Raw genomic sequence first — 10201 nt, 5'->3', positions numbered from 1 at the left:
TTGAAGTGAAGTCAAAATCCCGGTCACTTACTATCCTTTTTGGGAGACCATGAAGTTTGAGGACTTCCTTGATGAATATTCTAGCAACATCAGAAGCTTTGAAGGTCTTCTTTGCTGGTATAAGGTGAGCTACTTTGGTAAGTAAGTCCACTACTACCAGAATGGAGTCATATCCTGCTTGAACAATGGGGAGACTTGTGACAAAATCCATACTAATGCACTCCCACTTCATTTGGGGAATATCCAAGGGTTGAAGTTTCCCAGGCATCTTGACCCTTTCAGCTTTGACCCTTTTAGCTTTGATCCTTTGGCATGAGAGAGACATCGCTTCAAGTACCGAAGGACATCATTTTTCAAGCCTGCCTAATGAAAGCTCCTTGTTACGGCATTGAATATTTTTGCATAGCCTGGGTGTCCCGCAGTAGGACTATCATCATGAGCTTCATGGAGGACACCACCAAGTGCTAGACTACTGGCATCAGTAACCACTTCTGTAACATACCCATTGTAAATAACAATATACTTGCTTCAGAGTTGAAAATATATAACTTAGCTTGTCATTTTTTCAACTCTGAAGCAAGTATACTGTTATTTACAATGGGTATGTTACATCGCCCGCCGTCGTCCGGGGGGGTCAAAAAATATTTTTTGACGGAAATGTCCGGCCTTGCCCCGTGACCATGGGGGCGTATTCCGTTCGTTGATTAGACGCCTGGATAGTTACTATTTTTGGTCGGAAGTTCGCAGATTAAAGGCTTAAAAGCTTAATTAAGGGTGGTTGCAAGATCACGGTGCCCAGTTTTGTCCACTCAGGCACCCTGTAAATAGTAAAAAAACAGATATTTGTTTACCTTTAGTGGCTAATCTCTCCTAGTAAATGAAGGAATTTCGTTTCAATTTCTTTTGTTGGAACATCATATTTAAAGTTGAAAATATAGTTGCATAATTTGATTAAGCATTAGATAGTCAAAAGTCCTCATTTTCTTAGGTACAAAGTCAATGTATACACCCTGTCCCAAATTTGAACTGATTCCATAAAATGCTAATATCTTTTACATATAAACTCATATGAGATTCCCACTTTGTACCTTAGATCTTCACATAATATGGAGCTTAACTTTATTTTTTGAGAAAAATTTAAGGTATTTGTCTATTTTCTTTAAATATTTCAAGGTCTTTAAAGTGTTATAATATATGCCACTTTTTGTACCCACAATAGCTACCACTTAAAATTCTCAATCTTGTAGATCAAAAGAGTGGGTAGATACTGAGACATTAGTAGAATGTGGTGGGTAGTAAAAATTACAAATCCAATGGTTGGATTTTTAATGATCTCTTTTTCAAAATTCTTCTAGACTATCAGAAGGCCTGCAAATATTGATAATCTAATTAGTAAAATTACATTTTTGATGTGAATCATCTAAAACCTATAGGGACTAGTGTACTTGTAATGGTGCATCTATGGAAAAATAAATTGGATCACTCTAAGTATGGAAAGATCATTTGTTTATCATTTCATCATATTTTTGATTAATTTTGATTAATTAGACTAATTTATATTAATTTAAGTTATATTGGGTTAATTTAAGGACAAGCGTATTGTCTATTATTTGCTTGATCTCATTTTAACTACCTTGCTCCCCAAAATTTGCTCTCCAAGCATTGTCCCAGTCCAGTATAAACTGGACAAAACTGGACACCCTGATCTTGCAACAACCCTTAAACCCATTCCGGGTGCCCGTTTTTAGTTCAGAAAAAACTATTTTAAGCGTAAAATTACGCGTAGATTCCAAATTTGGATTCAGAATTACAAATTTCTAAGCAAAAATGGCTCATTTTCCAAAAATAGAAGTTTTTTGATCGAAAAAATGACAAGCTAAGTTATATATTTTCAACTCTGAAGCAAGTATATTGTTATTTACAATGGGTATGTTACATCGTCCCGGGCGGATTGTCGGTTTTTTTCACGGGCGGCGCCCGTGGTGGGGCCCACGCCGGCCGCCCGCCGTCGTCCGGGGGGTCAAAAAATATTTTTTGACGGAAATGTCCGGCCTTGCCCCGTGACCATGGGGGCGTATTCCGTTCGTTGATTAGACGCCTGGATAGTTACTATTTTTGGTCGGAAGTTCACAGATTAAAGGCTTAAAAGCTTAATTAAACCCATTCCGGGTGCCCGTTTTTAGTTCAGAAAAAACTATTTTAAGCGTAAAATTACGCGTAGATTCCAAATTTGGATTCAGAATTACAAACTCCAACTCCCAGCCAATATCAAAGTCCACAATGTATTTCATGTAAGTTTGTTAAAACCTTATGTACCCAGTCTTGATCATTAACCTACTCAAGGAGTCCTTGAATTACAACCCAATAGCATCATAGATTCTAGGGAAAGGCAACTCCGAAATAGAACTCTTGTAGAACATCTAGTACAGTGGAAAGATTACCCTGAAGAGGATGCAACTTGGGAAGATGAAGCTACACTCTTAAAGGATTATCCCCAATTCATGATGAGTCATCTTGATTTCTTTAAGGGGGGAAGGATGTAACATACCCATCTTCACTAATAAAGAAATGGCTTGTAATAGATAAATTTATGAGTTTTTATGGTATAAAAATCAATTATTTTATTAAATGAGTCATTTCTACTTAGAGTCTTTAAATTTTGAGCCCAAATTTGGAATTTATGCGTGATTTTACCCTAATATAGGATTTTACAGCATCCAAAACGGACACCGAATCAAGCTTATACGCAAATTTCAGTCATTTTTAGTTAAAAAGCGACGACCTTTAAACCTTAATAAATGCATGACCGAGCGTCCAATTGACGAATGGTCTGCACCCCAACGACTAGGAGAACCTCCCGGATCAAAAAAAATTACCTTTCGGGCGCAGTCTGGTACGCAAATCGAGACCGACGCTCCAAATTTGGGAACCTTGCCCTAAAATTTGGACCGTACACACTTACCTGGGTACCCGTATGATAGCTGCACAAAAACCAAAGGACGGTCGCCCACTATGTGGTCCACACGTACCGCTACTTGGACACCCACCATGCTGCCCCAGACCAGATAAGATACATACGTACCACTCCTTTCCCTGTTAACCGACAGCATATCTTTCTTATAGAGCCATGCAGGCCACTGATCTACAGCCTTTGCTGGTACACCGTCCTTTCATCCTTGCTTTGCGCAACGCCCGTACTACCCGTACCCCATAGTTATATAAACCCCCCCGAGGTACTCCATGGGCAACAAGCATTTTCTGCGTAGCGTATGCTCTGTTGTGCCGTTGTCCGTACCGTCGTCTGTCCCTGTGCAGTGTACTTGCTATAGTAGTACAGCCACCCCTCTCCACACCCCCTCAATTGCCACTTTTCAAATAAGGCAATTTTCCTCCATCTCCCTCTTGCTAGGAGGCAGTGTCCTTAACTCTTCTTCTCCCCCTGTGTGAAGAGACTTACAGCATCCCTCAGCCCTTCTCCCCTTTAGCAAAACATTTTTGTGTTAAGGACATCTCACAATCCCCCCCCCCTTATTTGTGTGGACTTTAGTAAGAGGTTTTAGCCTTAAGAGAGGGTTCTTGCGCTGTGATCTTTTGCTCATACGGTGAGCAAACGATCTTAGAATTGAGATCTGATTGGACCGTTTTGATCGCGACAGCGAGCCCTACAAGATGGCCCCTTCTCGAAAATGTCAAAATATTACCTCGGGAGACGCGCACAATAACGAGAGTAGAGAAGATGCTCCCGATGCGGCCCCAACCCTCCCTTTACAAGCTCCTCAAGGAAATGGTGGCCAAGTTAGCTTGGTTATCTTTTAGAGAAGAGTTTTTTTTAATATTAGTGTTAATAAATGTGTATCTTTTCCTTTTAGAATAATGACATAAAATTGTATGAAGCTACGAATTGAGTGTTGTATTCAATGAATTGTATTGAAATTGTTATCTTTAATGAATTGGGTTCTTGGGCAACTCTATTCGGAAAAAAGCGTTGCCTCTAGAAATCAAGTCTAGTAGTTACCCAATTTATGATCAATTACCCTATGGGTGATTTGATTTTTAGAAGATCACGCTCCCTTGTGGGATAGGACTAGGTCTTACCTATGAATCTTATCCTTGAATCTCTACATGGTCAAGGTGTCGATTAATAGGAATTTTTTTGCAAGTTAAGACTTGGTGGACTATCTTAAGTGTTTCCCTATTTTAGAAGGGGGGAACCTTATAATTGGTATCAGAGCCAATCTTAGCTCCAAGGAATTACCATTTAAGGACTGTTTTGCAATAAATGTTTTACCTAACATAATGCTAATTAATAAAAACATCCTACTAAAACAAACAAGTAGAATTGATGTTTGAATGTGTAACATACCCATTGTAAATAACAATATACTTGCTTCAGAGTTGAAAATATATAACTTAGCTTGTCATTTTTTCGATCAAAAAACTTCTATTTTTGGAAAATGAGCCATTTTTGCTTAGAAATTTGGAATTGACCCCCCGGACGACGGCGGGCGGCCGGCGTGGGCCCCACCACACGGGCGTCGCCCGTGAAAAAAACCGACAATCCGCCCGCGACACCCAAGCGTGTACACGACCTAGATGCACCCTCCAGCACACCCCTACACGTACCCCCTCCTCCCAGAACCCTCTATCCACAAGTGTCGCGCTCTCTCTCTCTTGGGGACACCTCCACCCCCATGTGTCACACTTTCTCTCTCCTCGAGACACCTCCACCCCCAGGTGTCTCACGCCCACACTCTCTCCCGGACACCTACACCACCCAGGTGTCACCTTCCCGCACCCGGACGTCCACCCTCCAGCACCTATAAAAGGACCCTCCCAGCCCCCTTCTCCAGACAAGCCCCCAGCAAGCCCCTACGCGCAAGCCCTCTTTCAAGCTCTAGGACATGTCCTACACTCTTCTCCCCCCCCCGTGTGAATAGACTTAAAGTGTGCCTCTCCTCCAACCCTTGCCTTACTCTTCCCTAGGCCTCCCTAGACGTACACTCTTCTCAAGAGCTCTCCAAGTTAAGGACACCCTCTCAATTCCCCCCCCCATATGCGGCGACTTAAACTTAGGCTAAGAGGTCGTTCCTGCCCATAAGCCCAACAAGCTTTTCCTACCCCAAACGGACTCCGTTTTCGAATCCGTTTGAACCAGTAGAATTCTTTCTTTTCTCTCCACGCTCCCAACCTCTTATATTCACCTCGTTTTCTCTCTATTCTCTTAAAACTCTAGTGCTCCTATGGCGCCGAAACGCCGCCGAATTGAAGAACCGCGCGCTGCCCAAGGAGGGAATGAAGCAAATCGCGTCCCTGCCAATCGACTTCGCCCCTCTTGAAGTGAATAGGCATGAAAACGATAACCAGGTTGGTCATTTAAACAGTTTTAAGTAAAATTCTCTCTTATGAAGCTTAATGCAAAGATTCGTAATAATAGGAAAGGAACCAAGGTTAAACCCCTAGTATAGATGGCCTAAAGTACCTTATGGTTACTCTTAAGTAAAGTTATAGGAAAATAATCTTGCTTTTGAATCATTGTCTTTCCAAAACGATGGTTTTTGTTAATGTGTGAATTCATTGAACAAAGGCTATGTCTTTTTTTTCTATTGGATATACTGCTGGTTTATTGCTAACATGCAGGTACAGCTTCTCCCCCCCTTAGCTAACTCCGTGCTTGCCTGTGTAGCCGGGCGGAGGATATAGCGAGGCCGGGAGTCGGCCCAGGGCAATCCCCTCCTATGCCACTGGGAATTGGTTTTCACCACCAGGGTGATGTATATATGCTGCCTAGTTCTGTGGGTCCAGGCTAGTGCGGTGACTTAACCCCCACCCCATGAGGAGACGTCCCCTCCGAAGAGCGAGAGGGTTTGGTACAAGCGTCAGTACCTGAGGGGGTGACAGGACGGCTTGGCCCTCATCGGCTGGCTGACGACGAGGGGAGACGGTCCGTGAGGTTTACCCAGCTGGTTGAGGCTGGAAGATCGAATTCTAGATTATCGATGTAGTTGTGGTTATGGTTATGGTTTGGACATGAGTTTGGATTGGAATATCGGCCCGGTTTCAGGGTCTTTGTAAATATTTTTCACTGTAAGTATGCTCGTTGATTTCAATGTTGTGCTAAGGAAGATTTTCTTTAAGGAATCAAGTGTAATTAATTAACAAAGAAATTTGTTTTTAAGTGTTTCACAGTGTGGTAGGACTTAATTAGGAAACAATTGAACGGGTGAGTGTGTGGAAAGTGGGAGAATGGATGCCCTGACAGTACCATTCTAAGGATGGGTGGACCCGATCAGTCGGGTAGCTTTCTACTAGTCGTAACCTACGATATTTAGGGAATAGTAGAGTCACGAACAAGACTTGTTTTAGGGGACCGAGCCAGCGGCCGTGCCTCATGAATACGGGGGAAAAAGGCGTTGGCTTCCTTGAACCAAGTGTGGGTCTTGTTCCATCTCCACGCACATTTCGTGCTGGGGATTAGAATTTCCTTTAGGATGACTACGCTTCCCATGCGAGATAGAGTTAGGTCCGTCCGTTTGCTCGTAACCTCGTATTTCTACGAGATCGAGGTGTCGTCAATCGGAAAATAACATGAGACTTGACCGCCTATCAAAAGGATTCCCCCGCCCTACGGGTCGGGGGCCTTACACGTGGTATCAGAGCAGGTTTAGATTTGGGAGATTTTATATTGTATTCTCTTGTTGCTCTAGGAATTCTTGTTAAACTAATCTAGTTACGGCTGGATGCAGGAGGACGAGATGGATCCCTATTCTCGCTTCCTGGTATTCCAATGCATGTTCATGACTGCTTGTCGCTCTTCCGAATTCGAGTTTCGTGACACTATGATGCACATTGTAGACAAGCTAACCCTTCCTCTTTACACTCGCATCGAAAGGGGATGGAACAGAACTGAGTATTGGCATCGTCGATCTACCTACTTCATCATTCGAGCTGAGCACGTCGGCAATCTCACCAACGACTTGAGGCGGATCTGATATGCCGAGATGTTGCGGATGGTTTGCCTGTTCTGGTTTATTGGCACTCCTCGTAACACCTATGTCACTATCGATGGGAATCGCATGCTGCAGAATCGTTGGGTTTATGATAAGGTGACTCAAGTTGTATCCCCTGATAGAGTAGCCGTTACCCGTCTTTCTAGACGAGGTTTACCTCCCCTACCAGAGACTTATCGAGTTCTTGAAACCATGGGAGAACCCCCTACTTTTTCAATGCTACCACCGCAGATCTTTATTAGGTTCCCTAGAGGACTACCATGTAAATAAATAAGATTGGATTTAGTCCAATCCTTGTAAATGGCTTGGTTTACTTGTAAATATTAAAGCTTGGAATAAAAGGTTTTGATTTTCACACTCATTGTCTTATGTGTATTAAACCGCCTAAGTGACATGATTCTAAATTTAGCTTCTTATTGATAACCAGGATCGTCAACTTCTTGCTCCCAATGCATTATATACAGATACACAGGAGAAGAAGCTTCTCCTCAAACAAATGCAACCTCCCTCATTTAATGGGACAGGTTCAAAGATTGAAAGGGATGCAGAAGTTTGGATAGAAGCCATGGACGATTACTTTTCGGCTGCTGGTACAGGAATTGGGAATCAATCCATGCTTGCCAGATTCCGTCTTACTGGGGACGCCACACTTTGGTGGAAGCAATGGTGCCGAGATAAGGGCGTTACTGAAGATACCCAAACCTGGAGTGACATTAAGCAAGCTGTGAAGGGCCGTTATCTTCCCCCATCTCATGAATCTATTAAGATGAACGAGTTCTTCAGCCTCAAGCAGCTTAGCTTAACCTTGGAGGAATACTACTCAAAATTTGTCACACTTGGCAAATATGCTCCACCTATGTCGATCACTCAACAAGTGGCCCGATTTTGCCAAGGGCTGAATGAACCTTTGGATTCTCGCCTTGAAGCAATGAGGCCAACTACCTTGCAAGATGCTCTTACTCGAGCCAAACCTCTGGCTAAAGAAGTAAAGAGTGGTCAAGCAAAGAAGAGAGTCTATCCTGAGTCTAACCCAAGGGGGCGCCTTCAGAGGAATTACCAATCGAATTTTTGCCACAATACTATTGGTCAGTACCCCAATAATTGTGTCCCCCACAGTTATGCTAATTCCACTTCAGAATCCTATGGGGACCAAAGGTGCTTTTATTGCAATGAAGTTGGCCACTTCCGGAATGAATGCCCCAAACTTGCAAGACCCTCTCTCAATCCTAGTGTCACTGCTGCTCCACAAGGCGGCCGGGTAGTTCAAGGTCGTGGGATTCCTAATAACCGCCAAGCTAGACGAGGTGGTGGTGGACGTGGTAGAGGTCGTGGAGTGACTGCCCGTGTCTGCTCTATGATTGGTGAACCGACTTTAGAGATGGAAGAAGAAGAGCAAGCCACCATTCATGCAGCTATAGAACATCAAGGACCTAATCAGCAGTTTTCTGTTATCCAAGCTCCGGCTACTTATCAAGGTAGATCTTTCCAGCTTTTGGTTGATTGTGGTAGTACGCATTCATTTCTTTCTCCAAAATGCTTGCGTAAGTTACAGTTAGATCAAAAACCAGCCCAAGCAATGATTGTTGAGTTAGCTAGTGGAAAAGAAGAAGTATCCCGACATTGTGTGGGAGATCTTGAATTTGAATTGGATGGTGAATCAACCCATGGGTATTTTAGAAGCTTACCATTAGGGATTTATGATGGAATCCTTGGTATGGATTGGTTAATTGCAAACAATGCTGACATTCACTGTGCTGAAGGAAGCATCACCTTTAAGAATAGTCAAGGACAGGTAGTATCAGCCCAGGGAAAAATAGGTAAACCCAAATTTCATTTGGTCAAAGCTAATCGTCTTCTTAAGGGAGTGCGCAAGGGCCAACAGATCTTCCTTGTCAAACTCAACAAGGTAGAAGAAAGCAACCCAAATTTAGAACCCTCTTGGCTCCAGGAGTTTTCAGATATCTTTCCAGAGGAACTTACAAAACTACCCCCATCTCGAGAAGTAGATCATGGGATTGAGTTAATCCCTGGTGCTGAATCAGTTTCAAGGAGACCTTACAAAATGTCTCTTCCCGAAGCCATAGAGCTCAAAGAACAACTTAGGCAGCTCATTGAGCAAGGATGGATCGGCCTCAAGTCGTTGGTGAGATTGCCGACGTGCTCAGCTCGAATGATGAAGTAGGTAGATCGACGATGCCAATACTCAGTTCTGTTCCATCCCCTTTCGATGCGAGTGTAAAGAGGAAGGGTTAGCTTGTCTACAATGTGCATCATAGTGTCACGGAACTCGAATTCGGAAGAGCGACAAGCAGTCATGAACATGCATTGGAATACCAGGAAGCGAGAATAGGGATCCATCTCGTCCTCCTGCATCCAGCCGTAACTAGATTAGTTTAACAAGAATTCCTAGAGCAACAAGAGAATACAATATAAAATCTCCCAAATCTAAACCTGCTCTGATACCACGTGTAAGGCCCCCGCGACCCGTAGGGCGGGGGAATCCTTTTGATAGGCGGTCAAGTCTCATGTTATTTTCCGATTGACGACACCTCGATCTCGTAGAAATACGAGGTTACGAGCAAACGGACGGACCTAACTCTATCTCGCATGGGAAGCGTAGTCATCCTAAAGGAAATTCTAATCCCCAGCACGAAATGTGCGTGGAGATGGAACAAGACCCACACTTGGTTCAAGGAAGCCAACGCCTTTTTCCCCCGTATTCATGAGGCACGGCCGCTGGCTCGGTCCCCTAAAACAAGTCTTGTTCGTGACTCTACTATTCCCTAAATATCGTAGGTTACGACTAGTAGAAAGCTACCCGACTGATCGGGTCCACCCATCCTTAGAATGGTACCGTCAGGGCATCCATTCTCCCACTTTCCACACACTCACCCGTTCAATTGTTTCCTAATTAAGTCCTACCACACTGTGAAACACTTAAAAACAAATTCCTTTGTTAATTAATTACACTTGATTCCTTAAAGAAAATCTTCCTTAGCACAACATTGAAATCAACGAGCATACTTACAGTGAAAAATATTTACAAAGACCCTGAAACCGGGCCGATATTCCAATCCAAACTCATGTCCAAACCATAACCATAACCACAACTACATCGATAATCTAGAATTCGATCTTCCAGCCTCAACCAGCTGGGTAAACCTCACGGACCGTCTCCCCTCGTCGTCAGCCAG

Source organism: Cibotium barometz, chromosome 64, assembly GCF_041138505.1.
Source record: "Cibotium barometz isolate CiBa-2024 chromosome 64, ASM4113850v1, whole genome shotgun sequence".
NCBI classification, from domain to species: Eukaryota; Viridiplantae; Streptophyta; class Polypodiopsida; order Cyatheales; family Cibotiaceae; genus Cibotium; species Cibotium barometz.
Note: the sequence above shows the minus strand (reverse complement) of the source record.